This window comes from Lutra lutra, chromosome 7, assembly GCF_902655055.1.
Source record: "Lutra lutra chromosome 7, mLutLut1.2, whole genome shotgun sequence".
NCBI classification, from domain to species: domain Eukaryota; kingdom Metazoa; phylum Chordata; class Mammalia; order Carnivora; family Mustelidae; genus Lutra; species Lutra lutra.
Window position 1 is genome coordinate 16,075,872 of NC_062284.1, and position 23,215 is coordinate 16,099,086.

The window sequence follows — 23,215 nt, forward strand, 5'->3', positions numbered from 1 at the left end:
TCAGCATAGCCATGATTGGACTAGGCCTTTCCAGGAGGCTCAGGACAGTTGGCTGGGAGCCAGGCAGTGTCTGTAAGGGCCAGCTGGAGTTCCTTCCCACCATGTGACACGTGACATCTAAAGTAAGGGGAGTGACATTTTATGAGCATCCTGGGAAAGCAGGACAAGATGTAAAGGGTGGGGGAAGGAAACAAGAAGGAGGGAGGGAATCATAAAAAGTGCTTTTGGCCTAGAAGGAAACAACCAGTGGTGAGTTTGAGATCTGGTTCTTTCTGGAATGGCTGTGTGACCTGGGAAAAAATACTGAACCTCTCTGAATCTCCCTTTCCTCATTTATAAAATGGGTTAATGATACCCCCCTCAGAGGCCTGTTGGAACATTAAATATAAAATACCCTACATATACTCTGGTGTCTCTTCAGATCCTAGAAATCTGTTGCCTCTTAAAACACCCCACAACCCGGCACACCTATTCCAAGAGAAGTTAAGTTCTTAGTTAGTATTCACAGTTCCCCTTTCTGGCTTTCCCAAAGGACTTTTTAAAAATGAAACTCCATCCTAGAGAGCTGTCCAGGAGGGGAGGACTGCGGTGGACAGTGGGAAGGACTGAGGGGAGGAGGGGACGTCCCTGCAGGTTAGCGCAGCCCTGGCTGCTGTCCATGGTCGTCCTGCGCTTAGAGCCACAGGGTACAGCGAGGACTGGGGATCAAGATGCCAGACGCTTTGAGGCGCCCTTTCCAGAAGGCTCAGGAACTATGCAAGATGAAAGCCAAGGACGCTGAGAAGACCTCTCCGGTTTTTGGCAAAAGATGGCACCGGGACAGGGCTCCGGGTGGGTAATTTCAAACGTCCAAAAGCAACGAGGCGCTGAGCAAGCGCGGCAGGGAGCCCGGCCGACGCTAGGTGGCGCCGCGCAGCCAGGCAGCCCCAGGCGGAGGGAGGTGCCCGGTTCCCGCAGGACCGGAGGGGCTCTGCCCCACCCATGGGCTCTTTCTGCCTTCCCCTTTGTATTGCTCAGTAAAACACCATTTTTTTTTTTAATTGTGTAACAGTCAATCCCTCACCAGCAGGTACAAGCAAAACCTGATGAACACAAGACTCTGAAGGACTTACTGGTTTTTCCTTACTTACAATGAGATGTGAAGAACCGCTCACCAGGGAACGCAAAGGTACGAAGATTGCTCTAAATTTTGTGACTCTCGCCTGTGGATAAAGTCCGAGTTGAACAATTAACATTTAGGAAGTGCCCATGTAAAAAGGAAAAAAAAAAAGATCGAGCTAAAAAAAAATCATACGGCACTTTCTAGTGAAATTAAACAGAGCCCGCTCTGTGACCCAGGAATTCCCCTATTAGGGAGGAGTGTTGATGGCCACAAAACGTGGGTGCCGCGAGAATGCTCCGAGCAGCTTCATTCAGCATAGCCCAAAACTGGAAATAATCCAAGTGTCTATCAGCAGCAGAATGGATGAACAAATTGTGGTATATTCATACGCCCGCAATCGTTCACAGCAATCAAAAGGGCGGATCTGCTGATATGTGCCACAGCATGGCTTTATGTGCCAGATGCCAAACACTGACTACTCTTATGATTCCATTTATATGAAGATCTAGAACAAGCCCCTTTCCTACAGTGATAGCGGGTCAACGGTTGCTTCTGGGTGCTGATCCCTTGGAGGGCGCATGTGGACGTTTCTGGGATAATGGATGTGTTCTAGTTCTTGGTTTGAGTGGTGGCTACACAGGTGGGCACATATGTGCCCCTATTCGCGGATTGTACACTTGGGTAAAATTTGTGCATTTTACTATAGGAAATTATGCTCACGTTAAAAGGAAGGAGGAAAGGAGATATAGATGACCTCCAGTTCCGTATTTCCTGTGTTGATTTCTGCCATTTCTAAAATGTCCCCTCAGGAGAAGTTTACCTTGGCCCTTGGAGATGGCAGGGTGGACAGGTAAAGAGATAGGCATTTGGGTCACTTGGCTGGGTAGCTCTGGGCAAGTAGCCCAATGAGAAACAGTCACTCAGCCAGCGGGGGATATCGTCAGGCCAAGCGAGGAAGCCTTTTGGCACAGTGAAAAATGTGCCTTCCTATCATTCAGCGATAGGAAGATTTTACACCATCCTGTCTCTTGATTCTTATGTCCTTTTTAGGATTTGTTTCAGCATGTTTTCCCCCCCTTCTAATGTGAAGAATATGGCCTATTTCTGGCATCTGTCCCTCCCGTCCAATTTTTCATTGTGTTTTGAATAATTTAGCTAAAGACTTCGTTAGTTTTTTTTTTAAACTGCTTATGTTTCCAACTAATGAATTGTCCAAATCCTCATCACACGACTTCCATTTCACTCATTAGAACCCTAATTGTCAAGCAGCTGAAATGATTCTTATTGTTTATTCTAATTGCTATTAGAAGAAGTGCCAGAATTATATGTGATTTATTAGTCACATAAAAATAATGAGGGACAAATAAAATTATTTTCCCTGAAGTTATTTTCAAGGTACAAGAAAGGGCATGTTTAAGCAAGGCCACTCTGAGAATCTCTAGAAAGAAGAGAGGCCTGTCTCTGGGTATTTTGACTTGCATGTTTTATCCACAGAACTGCTTCCGTCCCAGTCCCTCCAGGCACTTGGGACACTGTTGCCACCATCAAAATCCAGTCTTGAAAGTATCTGGTGTTCATCATTATGCCTCCATGCCAATAGGACCCACACTTGTTACTTCTCCCCAGTGTCAGGGATGGGGAGATGGGGTTACGGTGCTCAGGGGCCAAGGACCAGGAGCCTGGATCTCATGACCAAGGACTTCTGATGGGTACTGTTGTGCAGAGGGTGCACTGAACAAGATACCTAAGGCAAATGGGGGCCAAGCTCAAAGCCATAGGCTTTAGAGCAGGGTCTAGGGAGGGTGCCTTGTTCTTGTGCCTAACACCTACCCCCAGAGGGATCATCTTTTTATAATTCGGACAAGTAACTATTGAGGCTAGCATGGCCCTAGATTTGGTTTCTGGAAGATTATATTGCTATTATGGTCAACACACCTATTTTGCGTGCCTATTATGAAGAATGCAAAGAGGAAGTGGATGTCCCTCTCACCTCCTGCAAAGAATTTATAGCCAAGGAGTGTACCGTAATGCCTGGAAGCTGAGCCCTTCCTACTCACCCTCTTCACTTAGCCCATTCCTGTTCGTGGTGTTTCCTCTGAGAGGCCACATTTGATTTTCCTATTTTGAGTTGGGAGTCGCTCTAGTGCATCCCAGAATGCTAGTGCTTAGGCCAAGTCTCCCCATAATTATAACAAATGGTGTCAGAATTTACATATATTCCTATGTGTACTGCACGTTTAAAAAAAAAAAAATCATCAAAAAAAAAAATCATCAACCAAAACCCAGTAAGGTCATGGCCTCAGTTCCCTCATCTATAAAATGGGATTAACATAGGCCCCCACCTTCACACGTCGGTCCAAAGATTAAACAGAAAACACCCCCCTTCATTTGTCTAATGCCTCTGTGGTATTCCACGTTGCTCAGAAGTTGAGGGCATGACTTCCTTTCGTGCTCATTAAGAACAGAGGGAGAGAAACAGAGAACCAGTGCGTACCCAGAGAGAAGGGATTTGCCTTCCTCCACGTCTTCTGTCTCCCGCCTTTATTTTCAAGTAAATACCTATTGTTTTTAAAAGTCAAAAAATTTAACATCATTTTTAAAACTGAGCCAGTTTTGTGATGCTAGCCAAACAAAAATCCCTCCTTCTACCGTTCCTGCCTGGGCCTGGGGCTCTGTTGAATGTAAGCTGCTTGCAAAGGTTGAAGGGCAATGAGGGAAAGCAAAGCCATTCATAGCAAGTCCTTCGAAGTGTTTATTGATTATCAGCAAATCCGAGTTTATACATCCTGTTTGCTTTGTGCACTTTATTTTTATCTGAATGGTGTTTTGTTTGTTTGTTTGTTTAAGGTTCGAAGTGGATATTTTTGCACACAAGGGTTAAAAGACGATCTGGCCTTCAGTGGTGGTCTGGACACCACTTGACCCAGCAAAGCAAAGGCACAAAGCAAAGGCATGAATAAGGTCAAGGCCAAACTCCCAAAGATTGCCCAGAGGACACAGGCCGGTTCACTGGGGAACACAGGCTCCATTGGGTAGGGAATGTGCTGGACAAGAAAGGACAAAGACAAGCAGCTCTCCAGGGAAAGACAGAATCCTTGGAGCACTCAGATAGAGATCACAAGCATTGAGTTCATCTTTGCTCACCCCATAGCCTCCCCCAGACCCCCAGAAAACCATAAGGTAGAGCTGGTCCTGGAGTTCCAATGGGCAGAGCACCAACATCAGGCATCACTCCAGACCTACTGAAGCAGGTGTGCATTTAACAAGAGCCCCAGGTGATGTGTGGGTACATCATGGCTTGGAAAGCAGGGCTGTAGTCAGCTGACCCCAGGTCCGTGCCAGCCCACTGTTGTTCAGGCCAGCCTGTCCGCACATTAGCCCATTAGACATCATCTTATTCTCTTCTTAGGCTGCCTCCACCCTACAGCAGATGAATAGAAGAGATGGCAAAGGCCCTCATTTACAACTGAAGAAAATGATTTAGAAGGGTAAGTGAGGAGAACAAAGCCAGCTAGCTTGTTAGTTACAGAGCAAAGCCTAGAACCCTAGCTTTGAGCCCCAAGTCCAGGAATGTCTTTGCCACACTTACCTGCTTCTATGTGCTGGACCTGGAGCGAAGAACAAATCAGGGAAACAGGTGTTGCCATGTCACTTATTGATGGGTCAAGCTCATCGTTATAAGGGAGGTGGTTTCTATTGACCTAAGTATAACACTTCCTATCCTAACTATTTGATTACCTTTACCCTCTGTGTCCAGGGCTGTCTGCTCCTTTGGTTGGAGTGAGGCACATTCACTCTTTCATGAACATCTACTGAGAACTCAAAAAGGTAAACCTTGAGATACTATGATGACCACAGCAGAAGTTACTGGTTGTTTGAACATACCCAGTCCCATCTTCTTTCCCAGTCCCAGAACTCCAACTTTAGTTGGGGTGGCATTATACCTAGGGAAGACTAATTCCCAACTGTCCTTGTAGCTGGGTATCATCATGTAAATAAGGTCTGACTAATGAAACAGAAGCAGACATTGTAAGGAAGGATTATGAGAAAGCTTTTTAAAGGGGGGACAACTGGCTGTGCAGACTTCTTTGTCCTTCTCTCCTTCCTCTTTTTTTCCTGTCTGGATCATGGCTGTAATGGCTAGAGCTCTGGCAGCTATATTGGACCATGAGGTACCCTTAAGGATGAGAGCCAAGGACTAAGGTTGCACAGCAGCACTAGAGGGGAACTCTCTCCAGTGGGCAACTGGAACCCCCATACCAACTCTGAGGTAGTTTTCTCAGGACTGTGGTATGTGGGGAAAATATCCTTTTATCTTATTCTGCTTAGCCTTTGTCACTGTCAGGTGAAATTTCTAATTGATAGAATCCCCCAAACCAAGATACCCTGACTTTACAGAACTTAGGGGCTCATCAGCTGGATTTAATACAATGTGACAAGTGTGGGACAGGGAACCATGGGAGCCATAAATCCAGAGAACCTGGAAGATGCAGGAAGATTTGTCTGGAGAAGTAAAATCTAAGGTTAGGTCTTAGAATGGGTGGGATTTACTCACAGAGAAGGGAGAGAAGAGTGTTCCAGAAGAGGAAGGAGCATGCACAAAAACCCACAGGCAGGACAGAGAGCAAACCCTGTCCTATTAATGAACTTGAACTTAATCATAAAAGTTGTAGTGGCTGCAGAAGGCTTTTAAGTAAAAATTTTCATGTTAGAAAAATTCCCCAGACTGCTGTGCCAAGTAAGGGACCGAAAGGGGAGCTTTGAAAGCAGACCAGTTGGAGGCCAGTGCAGGAGTCCAGGTGAGATTCTGAGGCAGCCTGGAGGAGGCAGGGTGCTAGCAGTGGGAGGGAGAGAAAGGATGGATTTTAAGTGATATGTGGCAGATAGAATATGTGGGGAAGGTAAGGTAGTAGGACGGGCCAAGAGAGGGGCTCAATGTACTGGCTTGAAGTGATTTGGGGACAAGAGAATCAGCTCAGTCTGGGTCATCTTGTGTCCAACACCATTGCAGGAAAAGGTTATTTGATAGCAATAGATTGTGCTCACACCTCGCTTGTGGGCCTGTCAACAAGGCAGCCCCAACCCAGCTGGCCCTTACTACTGAAACTAGGTAAGAAAGCCTTTATGGGTTGGTTTTTGGTTAAAAGCACAAAGGTAACATGCTACATCTGAAGTTAGCCCCTGCTGGGTACTAACTTGACAAAAATATTTGCAGGGTTTTGCATGAAAGTAAAACAGAGCAGGTAGATATTTGTGCAGATAAGGACATGAAAATTATCTCAAGGAAGGGGAGAGGATTCCACGACGGATTCCTAAGAGTCCAAATTCCCTGGTTCTCTTAAAGCAAATGCAGTCAGTCTCAACTCTCGGGGACAGTTTGGGAAAAGGTTCTGAGATTCAGTCCAGGAAATATGCTGAACGTCAAGAAAAAAGGTTCTGGAAGTAAGGAGAAACGGTCTCACTGACAGGAGAGTGGTCTTTCCACTGAATTCCAGGTCCAGGTCTGGCTACCAACTATGTAAGTAAGGAGGGCTGTGGGGATGGAAATCTGTCTGCAGTTAAAGTGTGTGCCAGAAGAGGGCAGTCTAGCACGATTCCTGCAGGAGTGAGGGCCGCCCCAGGCGGAGACGCATAAATTACAAGAGGCTTCAAAACCCCCACTCACTCACAATCCCACCTACTGAGCTCTCTCACTGTGGAAATACGCAGAGTCTAGGGTTGGAGATAAATCCTTAAAAACACCTTTACAGTATAACGTGCAAGAAAGGAAAATGGGAAGAAATCTAAACATCCAATGTTGAAGCAACCACCAAGTACCTTACCATATACATAGAATACTACGCTTGCTTCTGTCGAAAAGGATAAAAAACAAAATGATCACGTTTAGTTTCAAATTCGGGACACAAAATACTGTGTATGGGCATCGAATTTATTTAAATAAGCAATGAAAATAAGCAATTATTTGCTTATTTTAATTGCTAAATAAAGCAATTTAAATAAGCAATTAACTTACTATGGGAAATAGGAGAGGATAAGATAAAGACTATCAACCTTAATAATATAAAATATGAAGATGTAACCATCATCAACCAGGACATGCAAGGCAAGAACAAGAGTAATGCAAGGCGGGAATATAGAAGTGTGAATTAGAAGGGAAAAAGTCCACCAACTAGATAGTTTTAAACAAGAAATTACTCATGGATTTTGTTTTAAGCAGAATATCAGAGGGGGGAAAATGTGTGTGTCTCGATTCACGGCATTAAAAACTTATATAATGAAATAAGTAAAAATGAATTACTTAAATATCCAATTCCAGAAGTTAAGAAAAACAACAATAAAATATGCCGACATAATAAATGAAGGAGGATAATAAAGGTAAGAGCAGAAAAGGAAAGAAAGAACAGAGAGGGACATGAAGCACTTTCTAGAAAAACACAATGTACAAAATTGACCCCAGAAGAGGGAGAAACAAATAAAGCAATACAGGTGAAAACACCAAAAAGAAACAGAAAAAAAAAAGGGCTATAACATTTAGGAGTAGAGTTGCATCCCTACAATAGAAAACTCTGCAATGTATTAAAATAAGATTCTTTTGAATAAGCTATGGAAAAAAAAAAAACCTCTTTTAAATTCAAAGGTAAAAAAGTAAGGTGCAGAGTAGCAGGTGTGGTGGGACCTCCTTTGTGTAAAATTTAAAGACTCAGATGGAAATATAGTATCATGAGTTTCTACTATTAAGGATCTATTATCATTGGGGCAGGTTGGCAAAAATGCTTGTGGAAACTTGGGAGCCATATTCCCTGGATTGGTATCCCGGGTCCATCACTTTCTAGCTGCGTAACTGTCAACAGTTTCCCTAGCTTCTCTGTCCTTCAGTTTCCTCTCAGTAAAATGGTAACAACCATACCTTGTAACTCACAGATCTATGGGGGTTAAATGGGTTGAGTCACAAAGTGCTTTAGAAGAGTGTCTAACAGTTTTATGATAAATGTTCACCAAATGTCAGTTATGGTCATTATTTTACACACCTTGGTATATATGCTTTTATTTCTCTTCCTAAAAAGAAGTCTTAGAAATCCTCTGGAAATTTTGGTAGTCCTTTGAAAATTAGGAGGGAAAGACAGGGATGGGTGAACGGTGCTCATGGACAAAGGGAAGAAGGCTTTCACTCAAAGGATGTTTAGCATTTCCTAAACATGTAATTCCTAAATTACTAAATGTAACTTAGCAGGACTAAATGTGGATGGTGGATTTACCCAACATTGGTTTTCTTTCTCATCCTTCTCTGATTTTAAACAATATTATCGTTTTAAATGTTATGTTCACTCAAAGCACAACTGTGTATGATATACACAAATGAAAAACGATTAGAAGGAAAAAATCACAGAAGACTGATAGCATTTTTGTTAGAGTAAGGAGATTCGGGACTTTTTTTTTTTCCTCCTTCATTTTAAACAGTTCTTTTGTCTTTGTTTTCAAAAGCACTAGACAAAAATGAATATATTTTGGTGATAACCCTTCCCCATTTCCCAGCCTCTCCAGGGTAGTGAGCGTCTTTCTAGACATTTTTTCTATGCATTAACATAGATATATAATTACAGAAGTATATAAGTATTGAGTGTCTTTAATAATATGATAATATATTTAATAAGTTATCACTTTTTTATGTTATTCTGCAATTTTTCTTTTTTCAATTAAACATTGGTCTTAAAAAAAAAAAAAAACTTTCTGTATCAGTACACAAATATCTACCTTACTTGTTAGTAGCAGCATTGATTTCCCTAACATGTTCAGGGCAACTTTTATGTACCTGTTTCCTTAGTGATGGACATATAGTTTGTTCTCTGATTTTCACTCTTGCCATCAACACTTCAACACACAGCCTTCTGCACCCCTGTCCGGGCCCAAGAATAATTTATTTTTCCCTATTCTGCATACTTTTTAGGATGTCGTTGCGTCACTTTCACAATCTGAAATAATTTTTAAACCAACAAGATTAAGGATAAGAGGAACATTAGCTTATTTCCCAATGGAAACCCAAAAATTCTACCTTGCAATTCTTCCCTTAAAGCAACAGCATCTAAGTGAGTATCAGGACAACCAAAAGTGAATAATAAAGAAAAAAAGGCTACACAAAACAATAATTATTTTCCTCAGGAGCTTGTAGAAAGTACAACATAAATCTGTAGTTTAGCCAAATGCATAGATGTTCCCTCATTACTTGTCCATTGGGATGATTAGGAACAAAGTGCAGGTAATAGAAACATCATGAACACTTGGGTTTCTTGGTGTAGCTGCCATGACAGGCGATTGGACCCAATGACTCGAGAGCCAGCCAGGTGTGATCAATCTTATGCACTCCCTGCCATTATTACCAGTCAATGGCAAATGTTTGCAAAGATCCTACCCCCATAATTTATCATTATGTCTCCTAATAGTGTTTACTGTTTCATGAGAAAAGACCCATGAATCAATTAGATGTAAGTTTATTATTTTATTTTATTTTATTTATTTTTTATAATTGTATTATTTAAGATAAGAAAAGAGAAATACTATTTTTCTACAACCCCCCCCCCAATTTTTCTTTCTCTGAGTTTGCATTCAGGCCACCATGACCCCCGTGTCATTTATCACACCCAAGACCAGATGAAGTGAAAGAAATTTCTAGGGAAAAGATGTGGTGGAGGAATGTGGATCTGCAGATCTCTTGCTGGGGGAAAATGCTCCTCTAGTGAGCTCTTCTGTGAGGAAAGCCCGGAGACAGGGAGAGACTGAGGTTTGCCCTAGTAAATATCCGAACAGAATGTGCTCCTTTGTTTAACGCAACCCCAAAGTGAGCCTCTATTGAAGAGACAAGAGTTTGACTTAGGAAAAGAAAAGAAAACAATGTGGCCTTTCTTGGTTAAAATTGCCACAGTTACTGAAGAAAATGAAATGAATGTTTTCTACCTAACACTGTGGTTACAGGTTAAATATGCCAATATCCATATTTGGGAGAAAAAAAAATACAAGCAGACAGCCTAACACACCTATTTCTGGGCTTTACGTAGGCTCCTTGGGGAAACAGTAAGACTGGGGTGGAAAAAAAGGCAAACTACATCTCAAATGGTTATGAGATGTCTTTATGTAAATTTTCAGATGGGCCTGAAAAATAAATCATCTGACAGATAAATCTTAAAATCAAGTTTTAACATGTGACACCTCTATTCTAATCCTAGTGTGACGACACAGTTCATGTCAGCCATCCATATTTCTTTTCGCCTTTCAGGTCCTTCTGGCCCTGGAACCTCATGGCACAACACAGTAAAATCATACTTGTGCTTTCCTTCTGCCCCACATCCTTGCAATCCAACTTTTTTTTTAAGGCTTTATTTATTTGAGAGAGAGAGAGAGCCCAAGTAGGAGGAGCAGCAGAAGGAAAGGGAGCAGCAGACTCCCCGCTGATCATGGAGCCCGACGTGGGGCTCAATCCCAGGACCCTGAGATCATGACCTGAGCTGAAGGCTGACGCTTCACTGACTGAGCCATCCGGGCACCCCCTCATTCTGACTTCTGTGCCTCCCCCTACATATTATTTTTATCAAATCCATCCCCTGTGACATAAAGAATCAAAAAGCAAAAAATAAGGATGCATGAATATTTATTTAACTCTTTTGAAAGCAACTGTTGAATTAAGGCTTAATTTATAGCTTCACGGCACACTTGAGGAAATTTCTTAAATTTCTTAAATGTTTTACATTTCTTAAAATGCTGGTAATTGTTCTTACTGTTCCAAAGGCCTTGTGAGGAAGAGCTCTTGCTGGACCACCGTCTAACCTTGCACGCCTTGCACAAGCACTGAGCGAGTTGTCAGCCATCGGGAGGGCAGCTAACTTGAAACCTATTCCAACCTGCTTCCTTTTGTCAATTTCTACAATAGGCTATAAAACTCAACACCACTGCCCACCCCCCACCCCTGCTATGCTTAGGAATTGCCATGAGAGTCAGTTCTGACCTAAGAGATAAGGAAGTGTGCAGGTCTCTGCAGAACCCTACTCTTGCCTGTCCAGAACACAGAGATGAAGGCTGGCTGAGATGCCGCCATCTTGCAACCAAGAAGAAAACACCCAGAGAAGTCTGGAGATGTAGACTTGTTGTCGAGTTGCCGAACCAGTGGCTTCAGCTGCCTACTTCTAGGCTTCTTATCATATAAAGGAAACAAGTTCCCTATTTCAGTTTCTTTTTTTTTTTTTTTTTAAGATTTTTTTTTATTTATTTGTCAGAGAGAGAGTGAGAGAGAGCGAGCACAGGCAGACAGAATGGCAGGCAAAGGCAGAGGGAGAAGCAGGCTCCCCGCCAAGCAAGGAGCCCGATGTGGGACTCGATCCCAGGATGCTGGGATCATGACCTGAGCCGAAGGCAGCTGCTTAACCAACTGAGCCACCCAGGCGTCCCCCTATTTCAGTTTCTTTAAGCCAGATTTCTGTCAATCACAGTCAAACACAATCCCTAGACTAGATGTTGTAGACAGCAATGATGAGACCCTAGCTTCCAAGAGTTTATAATATCTTGAGAGGCAGATATCAAACCACTTACCTGAAATATGGAGCAGAATATGAAAAGCACTAAATTGAAATTAACAGAAGTTCACAACGTGGAAACAGAAAGCAAAAGGTTAGGTTACCAGTGGGACCTGGGAGACCCTCAAAGAAAAAATGGACAAGACATGAGAGTTGAACTTTGCCAAATGAAGAGGATTTTTTCAGGCCAAGGAAGGCTGGACAACCTCACCCCCTCACCAAACACACACATACCCCAAGGACACAGCATGAAGGAAGGAATGGTGCTTTGAGACAACCTGGTTAATTTAAGAATAGTTCTAGGTAGTGGAGAACTGGACTGTGTTGGATGACAATGGTGTTGTCTCTTCTCTGTTTTTCACACATTACAAAACAGTTTTTGTGGCCCTAGCTTCCCTCAACCACTTCTCACCTTTTTTCCTTTCTCTAATCAGCAGTAGTCTCCATCCCATCTTTATTCACTATATGAAGTTAGGAATAAATCATTGACTATTACTCTGCAAAAAAAAAGAGAAAAAAAAACTTGTTTCTGACAATTGCTAATATGAGAATTTAACAACTCCTTTTATATGAGTGGTTCTCACCCAAAGGTGATTCCCCCCACCCCGGAAGACATTTGGAAATTTGTGGTGGTTTATTTCTGTGGTTGTCACGCTGGGGGAGTGGGGTCCTCCTGGGTTGTAGTGGGTAGAAGTCAGGGATGCTGCTTACCATCCTACCATGCCCAGGACAGTCCCCCAACATAGAATTATCCATTCAAAAGTCCCAATAATTTTAAGGCTATTTTTATGTTACTTTATGGTGACAGGCAGGGGTGCCCACGAGGGGCTTCATATCACCAAATGAGTTCATTGGAGGGAAGTGGGTAGACAGCAGCATCATCCTAAGAAAAGATTGGGATGAGCAAATTGTGTTTTCTAATTAATACTTAGCCAAACTACATTTATTAAAACAGCATAATGACATTATTCAATGCTTTTAGACTCCCTTGTACATGAAAACCCACCTAACAAGATTCTTGGTAATAGGGGAGCCTGGGTGGCTCAACTGGTTGAGTGTCTGACTCTTGATTTCAGCTCAGGCCATGATCTCAGAGTCATGAGTTTGAGCCCCACATTGGGCTCCGAACTGAGTGTGGAGCTTCAGATTCTCAGAGGAATCTCAGCCTTAAGATTCCTCTCTCTGTCCCTCTCCCTCTGCACCTTCCCCCTCCCCTACACTCATATGTGCTCTCATAAAAATAAATAAATAAATAAATAAATAAAGTCTTCATAAGACTTCTCCTTGTAGTTTAAGCAACCACAAAGAAACAGAAACCCATCACACAGGGTTCAAAATTTATTTGAAATTAACAATTTTTTTTAAATTTGAAATAAACAATTTATCAAGTTTTCAGGGACAAGGTGATAGAAGGTAGGTCTGGTTTATTAGCTTTTCAGAACTGTGAAGCCCTTGCATGCAACAAAAATGACAAATTTTTAAAATAGTCATGAAGACCATATTTACTATTTACTATTTCATTCAGAAGGAACTCCATGCCAAAAATACTAGCGTCTTAACAAAAGTAGTCTTCTTAGGAAAACTTTCTTTAAAATCATACTGAACTACAATGGATTCAGCCTTTGTTAAGAACCGTGCTTAGATCACAGATGGGATATGGAGAACCGTGCTAAATCACAGATGGTATATTTTTTCCTATATTTCACAAAACAGGCAATTTCTACCACTTTTTTTTTCCTTTTACGTTTTGCTCTTGGTAATCCTGTAGATTGAACAACAACAACCCAAAAAAAAAAAAAAAAAAAAAAAACAGAACTAAAAAGAAACGTGGAAACATTTACTTTTAGTGCTGTTTATAATCTTACTCTTTAGTGGATGGAAACATCACTGAATATTCTGTGTAATTTACTTTAAAAAAAAAACTTTGAGTGTAATTCATTTTAGGTGAGCAATTTGTTTTATGAGCCGTGTATGTTTATTTGGGGTTGCGCTGTTTTTTTTATTGAGTGCAATAAAGACACTTCTTATCAATTGATTTGTTGTATCAGCAATGGGCTTCTTTCCAGACTGAAATATGGCAGCTTTTCCAAGGACATTATCCAGCATATAATTTCACCACAGATATGAATCCGGGTTCATTAGGGCCCACTTGTACTGCCTGTTATGACCTAATTTCTAGGATTCCTGCTTGATGGTGGCATTATCTTTCCCTGCACACGATGTATAACATTGTCAAATGGGTTCTCTCTCTTTGATGGTTCATCACATACCCAACTTTGAATTGTGCCAACTTTTATACCAGCTGATAAAATCAGAAGTTCAAAAGTTCACTTCTGATCCCTTGTGACGTGGAAACTTCAAGTACTATGAAGCTTACACCTTTTATAAATAATTCATTGCAGGGGTGAAACGGAATACTCAGGTTAGTATTTTGATGGCATTGAAAACACACTGTCGGTAGGGGATTCCTAACCCGAATGTGGGTTTGTACTTTTCAGCTGTGTACCATGCAAGGCTGTGCCTTCCTTCTATTAGCCTGGGTATGATGAATACTGCCTTTGGGGCTCAGTGGACTTACCAAGGTGTCCAGATCACGGGGCATCTTCCAAGGCCTGATATTAGTGCTGTCATGTTGCAGTGGGATGACACTTGTTTGTGCATTTCCAGAGTGAGGAAATCACACGTTGAGAACTAAATCATGGCGGACGTGGATTTCTCAAAAGTGCACATCACAACATCCTGGGGAACATTTCGTTTGCGCACATCACAATGTCCTGGGGAACATTTCGTTTGCACTTCGGTAATGCCATGCGTGAGGCAGAGCAGAAGTGATATACAGCCACAGAAAGTGGGAACGGTGAGATTTAACAGCTGTGCAAACGGCCTCAAGAACGTAAAATCAGGAGGCTGTGTCTTTAGAAAAGTATTTCTTTTAAATCCCCAAATATCACATCTGGTTGCATCAAGTTGTCATTATGACACAGTATTTAAGATGATTTAATGGGTTATTGCAGGATAAGAATCTTGGAGTTTATTTAACTACTGTGCATTAAGAGAATGTAGCTGTTTAAATGATGTTCTGACAAAGCAGATAAAAAGCTGTTCTTGATGTCGAATGACTTTATTATATACTTTTTTTTTTTACTGTAGTCAGTATAAATATAGATACTCAAACCTAAACAGAATATAAAGACAAGGGGGAAAGTGGAGTTCTGTGACAGAAATTTAAAGCATGCAGCACGTACCAAATGCAGAGAACTATTCACTGTTGAAAATTGATGAGGCATGTTGGCTATATGTACGGATATGGGAATGTTACAATACAAAGGTGTCAGGGATCTAATGTCCCTTTTTCACAAATCCCCTGACAGGGCCCCTGCCAGCTAACAGGTCAGCCCCCAACTTGGTGGTGAGATCTCTTGGATTTGGAAAGGCTCCAGCCTCTCACCCTACATTGGCATGAACCTCTCCCCACTTTCCTTCAGAGGTACATGTCATTTTTATTTATTTTTTATTTTTTTATTTTTAAAACTTTATTTTAGGAAGAGAGAGAGCAAGAGGTAGAGAGAGGAGGAGGTAGGGTTATGGGGAGAGGGAGAAGGATAAACCTCAAGCAGACGTTGCACTGAGCATGGAGCCTGATGTGGGGCTCGATCCCATGACCCTGAGATCATGGCCTGAGCTGGAACCAAGAGTCAGATGCTTCACCAACTTAGCCAGTGGGGCGCGCCCCATGACACATCATTTTAAATAGAAAATCAAGGCTCTAGGGCATAGGACAATCTCAGACAACTTATGTAGAACCCCGATCAAAATCCAACATCCCAATTTCCCAATCCGTAGCTCTGTTACCTCATCACATTCCTGCTGCCACTTACGGCAACAGTCCCAGCAGACATCGACCGGACATGTTTTTCCAACTTGGAAAAGTACACAAAAGTCTTTCTGTTGGCCTTACTACCCCTACAGTAAGTGTGTTTTGCCTTACACGTGAATGTGCTAAGAACTCCCAAGGAGGGAGGCTAAATAAACAGACCGTTACGGGGAAGGGCAGACTCTCAGCAGATTTCAGTGACTATTTAACAGTGTCTTAAACAAAAGAGAAGTTTAGTCTGGGGCTGGTCCAGAGGACCAACTCAGTATTGTCCTCAAAGACACAAGCTCTCCTGTTGACTGCTTTGTCATCACTCCTTGGGGCACGTCCTCATGCCAGCAGCAGAATGAGGGAAGACACGTAGGGACAGCGAAGCAAAGAGCTGGCATCAGCCGCCTCCTGAGAGCAGTTCCCAGAAACTGCCACTCAACATTGAAGCTTCTATCCCATTGGCCAAAACTCATGCTCCATGACCACATCCTGCTACAAAGAAAAGAACACAATATCCCATTTTGATTTTGAGGAACCCTGGGCCTGGGCAAAATCCTGCCATCAGGAAGGAAGACAATGGAACACCACAGTTGCTGCTGGCAGTGAAATGGGCATTTGTCTGTGGACTTGTAATATTAACAAGATTCTTCCCTACTCATTGTTTCTTTCATGGGTCACAGACTCTAGCATTAAAAATAGCACATATATTTTCTCTCTTGAGCCCACTCTGATTAATAGCTTAACCCAGTTAAGGACTGCTTGATTAATCATCAACCCTGGTTAATGACATCTTGAGAAAGAGTCTGAAACAAAGAGCTCTGCTATCCATTGATGATGCCTACAATGCACACAGGAAGAGAGAGTGGGGAGAAGGATGCTCCTTTTCTATTCCTGTCTGAACACTCTCACTTGGCGCTCACTTTCAGATTGACATAATGGTTCTAGAAGTCCAGCAGTCCACAACTAATGCTCCTAACACTTCTATGTTACATCACCCAAAGCAATTTATGCATACAGGCATGATTCCCATATAGTTTTCTTATGAGATTAAAAAAAAGTATATTTATGACCCTTAATTTGGAGATGAATAGAGTAAGTGCTAAGTAGAACAGTGGGCTTCCACTAAGGTCACCTAATAACAAATGGAAGATCTAGAATTTGAATTTAGTTCTTTTAGAAAAAACAACATGTTTTTTTTTTTTCTCACAATACTATTCCAAAAAATGATAGAGAAAGAAAGAAAGAGAGGGACAGAGGGAAAATTGTTCTCCTGATAGACTGACTTGGATCAGAGTGATTGTATATTATCAACTGGTGACTTGCTTTTCAAATTTTGGAATATTTCCTGCTAATAAATTCCTTGTGGCACCCAATAAACCCAAATGAAACATTCATGCAACAAAGCTGAAATTTAAACAGGAAGTTGACTAAAAGGAAACCTACTAGGAAATGGGCTACAGATATGAATAAAAAATTAGTTTCTGTCTATAGTAAACTTACAAACATATTGATAAATAAATGAACTACAGTATGCTGAGAATTACAATGACAAGGACCCATGGTGGGACATAGGAGGCAATGGCCACCATACCAGGTGTGAGTAGGCAAGGAGGGTGTCAGAGTGGCCTCACTCAGGAAGAGATGGATGGGACCTGAAGGGTAGGTGGGAGATCACCAAGCATACTCAAGGGGTAGCCAGCCAAACTGGGAGGAGCAAATGTCAGGACTGGGCACCAGAACAGCATGGCAAGTTCAAAGAAAAACGGGGCAGGGTATGTGCATAATAGAGGGAAACAAGAGGCAGGGTGTACACTGGAGTATATAGCATGAGGTAGGGAACAGCAGGCGAGATAGACAAGAAGATGGTTGTGAGAAGCATTCAGGTACTTGGAGCAGACTGGGCCTTATGGAGTTTAGCCTGTATGCACTGGGAAACCACCAGAAGGTTTTCAGCAGGGGTGCAAAACAATCACATTGGCCTTTGAAAAAGACCACTGTGGAAACTGGGCTGGAGTTACCCAAGTCACAGGCAGTAGAACCAGGCAAGAAATGAGCAGAGCCTAACTCGAGAGTTCTTCCTCTCAGACCCACACTCTTTGAAGGATTTATGGAAGCTCTCCAACTGCTTGCCACTAATGTCAGAATAAGCGTGTCTCTGAGGAAAAGCTCTGTACCTTTCCCCAGGTTCTCAAAAAAAATCCCAGAAACCCAGAACAAGAAGGACAATAACATCCTAAAGTTGAAAACTGTCTGGCCTACACTCAGGTCACAAAAGTGGAATAAAAAAAAAAAGAGAGAGATAAACATAAGAGTTAAGTAAGAGTCACATATAAAACAAATAGAGTTCGAGATGCAGTATTTGCATCTAATTTTTTAAAAAACAAATGAGCAAAGGCCTTAACAATAAGCCAACTATATTTGGGTCATATTTGATACACATAAAGTTGAGAAACTCATGCATATATCAGAACCTTGCCATAGATTTTCCAGGATGGACCAGATCGCCTCACTATCCCATCTTCCTGTATCTTCTTTAACTTCCAAGTGTTCTCTTACTTGCTGGACCATGTATCCCAAAGGTTGGTTTGGGAAGGAAATACCCTGTAAGTTCAAGACTTTGAGAAATTGGCCAAAGAAGACATTAGTAGCCTCTTCTGGAAGAGGAGAGAGCTGAGAAGCACCAAATTTCAAAACTCTAGCTACAGAAACTTCTAGAACTAGAAAATCTAATCGTTACCAGGCAACAAGGTTTATTTACCTTTACCTCTAGATCATTTGTTTTTAACTTTTTTTTAAACATTTTATTTATTTATTTGACAGAGAGATCACAAGTAGGCAGAGAGGCAAACAAAGAGAGAGGGGGAAGCAGGCTCCCCGCTGAGCAGAGAGCACGATGTGGGGCTCCATCCCAGGACCCTGAGATCATGACCTGAGCTGAAGGCAGCGGCTTACCCCACTGAGTCACCCAGGTGCCCCTGTTTTTAACTTTTATGGAGGTTAGAGACCCATAACTCCCACAATTTTGAGAAGTTGCGGAACCTTACAGACTTTCTCCCAACACAATTCACACAGGCATCTTCTTACAAAATTGTGCACGCTATTTTGAGAAGTTCTCAAGACCTCTCTAGTCCAAGAAACTCCATGTGACCGTTAACACCAGCTTAAGAGCCCCCTGTCTCGAAAATTCTCCTTTTCCTCAACAAACATTCTGTTATCATAGTTTTTCATCTAAATTAGTCTTACTAATGTCTGCAGTGTCTGGCTTATCTGGCTTTCATTGATCCATTCACTCTGCTATTAATTTCACCTTTGCTGCTTGCACGCAACCTTGGTCAGCTGTAAAACCACAAAGTCTAAAGGGAGACTGATTCTCAATGCCACTAAATGAAACTATCGTCCACATGGCATATGAAATCCCAAATGGACTTATAAACCGAGAATAGGAAATACTGTTCTATGCTTAAGCTTCATAAAAATGCCTTCCCCTCTCAGCAATGGTCTCTGTTCTTATCACCAGGTATTTGAATCCTGGTCTACCATACAGATATTATATACATGTACACACATATAATATCCTAGATAGTTATTCTCTATCTCTATCTATCTATATATCCTTCAACATTCTCTCCACTTTGAAGCAAATTATAGACATTTTCAAAGTAAATCCAAGCCCAGCAATGGTCTTGATTTCTTAATGGATTAAGGAAAAGAATAATTTTAAGGGGAAAAAATTACAGCAAATTCTATATTGTTTCTTCTTTTTCCCACAGTGCAGTTACTGAAAACCTCTGATTAGATCCCTAAAGAAGACCACACACTCAGTAATTTGAAGCAAAAGGTTAATGGTGTTGTTACAACTATTATCCCTTTTAAAATCATTATCCTCTTGTTTTTTATGGCTATATTACCTTCACCTTTCCATGAACCCACTTTACCAGCTGTTTCCCTCTGTCATAAAGTTTGCTGAACATTATCGTAGGAATAGGAGAAACGCCATGTTTTATCAATCAAGCCTTAGGGAATTGGAGGCTTCTTATAACCACAACTGTAAAGGGAGTTTATTGCAAGTTTCTGTTTTGATTTGTAAATTGTCCTTAAGTAAAATACATACCTGATGCCAAGGTATAGAGTGTAAAAATGCAATACAGTACAATACAGAAACCTGCATCATAAAGTTTGATAGGCTGACAAATGAGAAAGGTAAAGACAACTGACAAACGCACGAACGCTTGCTTCCTCCGCGCGCCAACACCCGCGGCGTCTTTCAACCTGCCAAAGCCTGAATTCCCCAGCCCTTCACCTCACGCTACCCTGGTACCCCAAAGAACACATGAAACACAGGACCGATGCTTTTAACTCACACAGAACTACATAGGAAGTCTCAACACAGTTCCAAATTTCATTCGATGAAGATATTGTTTAATCAGGATGCAATAATATTCAGACTGTACTGCAAAAGCCCTAAAATACCACCATATAGTGGGGACTAAAAAACACATTTCTAAATTGTAAAATATTATTAAATATGTATAACTAAATGATAGTAAATATCAAACTTGAAGGATACAACTAAATGAGCTCTTTGAGGATATTTTGTAGCCTTAGGAAGCACTTTATTTTATTTTATTTTTATTTTTTTAATGGGGGAGGGGGAGAGAGAGAATCTTAAGCAGGCTCCATGCCCAGAGCAGAGGGGGGGACACAGGGCTTGATCTCAGGACCCTGAGATCATGACCTGAGCTGAAATCAAGAGTCAAAGGCTAAACTGTCTGAGCCACCCCAGTGCCCCCTTAATAAGCAGTTTAAAAGATTGAAAATACGTGAATGAAATATCCAACCAAAGCAGACATTAAAAGAGAAAGAAAACAAATCCAAATGGAAAGGAACTAAGCATAAGAATAAAGTTGCTTTTTTTTTTTTTTTTTACAAAATAATGAAGAAAAACAACAAAAGCAAGATCTAGTTCCTTGAAAAAGTATTATTTGCAAATCTCTAGTAAGACTGATCAAGAGGAAACAAAGCCACAAGTTAGCATAATCAGAAATGGAAAAGAAACATAGCTATGGATAAATAATTTTGTTTTACTTTTTTTTAGTTTTTTTGTTTTGTTTTGTTTTGTTTTTTTAATGTAATCCCTACCACTGATGTGGGGCTTGAACTCTGATCCCGAGATCGAGTGTTGCTTACTCCACCGACTGAGCCAGCTGGGTGCCCCCATGGCTATAGATTAGTTGTAAGTTAACACTATAAACAATTTTGTACCAATCCATTTGAAAATAATGTTGAAATGCCAAATTCCCCCCAAATATTTTAATCACCAAAATGACTCAAAAACAAATAAATTGTGAACAAGCCAGCAGCCATTAAGTAATCTGGATCAGCAGTCTAAAAACTCTCTCTCCTCAATCAATTTCACAAGATAATTTTAACTACCTGGAGCCCAAAACTCTATACTTTTTTAACCAACATTTTTCAGAATAAAGAAATAGAGAAAGCTCTCCAACTCATTTTTTGATCTTATTATAGCCCTATTGTGAAACCAGTCAAGGGCAGTGCAGAAAGACAATTAAAGGCCCAAATCACTTATAAGCCTACATGTAACAATAACAAAATAGTGTCAAGTCAAATCAATAATGTATAAAACTAACGGGTGGGGTGCCTGGGTGGCTCAATGGGCTAAAGCCTCTGCCTTCCGCTCAGGTCATGATCTCAGGGTCCTGGGATCAAGCCTGCATCAGGCTCTCTGCTCAGCGGGGAGCCGTTCTGATCAACCCGGTTCTGGAGATGGCGCCTCGGGATGCCCTGCTGGTCAATTGGGGCTGCGGCTGCTGTATGCTGTGAATACCCACTGCTACGCGGACCACATTACGGGATCAGGGCTACTCCGGTCCCTACTCCCCAGCTGCCAGTCTGTCATCTCCCGCCTTAGTGGGGCCCAGGCTGCCTTGCACATTGAGGATGGAGACTCCATCCACTTCGGGCGCTTCGCCTTGGAGACCCGAGCAAGCCCTGGCCACACCCCGGGCTGTGTCACTTTTGTTCTGAATGACCACAGCATGGCCTTCACTGGAGATGCCCTGCTCATTCGAGGGTGTGGACAGACGGATTGACAGCAAGGCTGTGCTAAGACCTAGTACCACTCAGTCCACGAAAAGATCTTCACGCTTCCAGGAGACTGTCTGATCTACCCTGCTCATGATTACCGTGGGCTCACAGTGTCCACCGTGGAGGAGGAGCGGACTTTGAACCCGCGGCTCACCCTCAGCTGTGAGGAGTTTGTCAAGGTCATGGACAACCTGAACTTGCCCAAGCCTCAGCAGATAGACTTTGCTGTTCCAGCTAACATGCGCTGTGGGATCCAGACGCCCCCCTTCCTGACGTAGTTTTGTCAGGTGCTCATTTCCGATAAGAATGCACTAGGTGGGGTACAGAGAGAGGTGCCATCGCCAGGCCTCTCTCCTTCCCCTCCCTCATCAGCCCCTGAGCGTCTCAAATAAATAAATAAAAATTATTATTTTTTTGCTCTGAAAAAAAAAAAAAAGTAGGCCTCTCTGCCTACTTGTGATCTCTGTCTGTCAAATAAATAAATAAAATCTTAAAAAAAAACATAACGTGTCATTAATAAGTCAGATTTATATTACTAAGGTAAAGATATTCCAAAGTTATAAAATCAATCAACCTAAAGAACAAAATGATATGATCATCTCAACAGATGCAGAAAAGTTGTAAATATAAACATGTATTTATATAAATGCTTTTGGCAAAGTGGCAACAGAGAGAAACCTTCTTCATTCAAAGATGATGTCATTTAGTATCAAACTTTCTAATGAATCCCCATAAAGCCAAGAAAGAGCCAAGAATTCTCACTTATTCATGTTGAATAATACCATACTAGAAATCCTAACCCATAAAATATATGAAAAGGAAGCAAAAGGCTTAAGGTAAGTCTACAGGAACACAATGTCCTAATTTATAAATAAGATGATTATGTGTATCAAATCAAGCCCTACTGTAGTTCTAATCCAGCCACGCCCATGTGTTTCCATGTAGCCTATGACAAGAGCAGAGTTAGTAACGACTGCACGACCCTCAAAGACAAGAATATTTGCACAGGAAAAGTTTGCACACCCCCGGTCTACACAATAATAAATATGTAGTAGGTCAAACGGAATCAATCAAACAGAATCCACAAACAAACTAGTAGAATGGGGGGGGGGGGAACAGTTTCCAGACTGCAGATCAATGTACAGAAAATCAGTAGCATCTCTCTGTATCAGGATAATCTACTTGAAAGCTGTATTCCAAAGAGAGCAACTGCTCACAATAATAAGAAAATAAATAAATAAGGAAATTCTACGGTGTATTAAAAAAAACGCACCACACCTTGACCAAAGGGATAAAATATTTTTGAAGGACATGAAATAAAAACTGAATGAAAATGGAATAAATGCTTATTTCTTTGGCAAACTTTTTAATCATGGTAACAGTCGGATTTTGATTCCTGAAATCCCTTTGCCTGCCTTCTAGACAGCTGTTTTGGTTATTTCTGGATTTCCCGACAACATGTGGGGTAGACAAACAATAGATAAATCGGCTGTGATTGCGTCCCATATGTACAGAGCAAATAAAGGATGAAATGAAGTTAAGACAGTAAGAAAGAAAGGAAAAGCCCATAACTCTATGTTTTTG

At 41.5% G+C, this 23,215-nt stretch overlaps 1 pseudogene; it reads left to right on the top strand.

Annotated features, from left to right (window-relative positions):
* The first annotated feature begins 3,024 nt into the window (after positions 1 to 3,024).
* Positions 3,025 to 22,040, top strand: LOC125103886 (persulfide dioxygenase ETHE1, mitochondrial-like; annotated as a pseudogene).
* Positions 22,041 to 23,215: the final 1,175 nt, after the last annotated feature.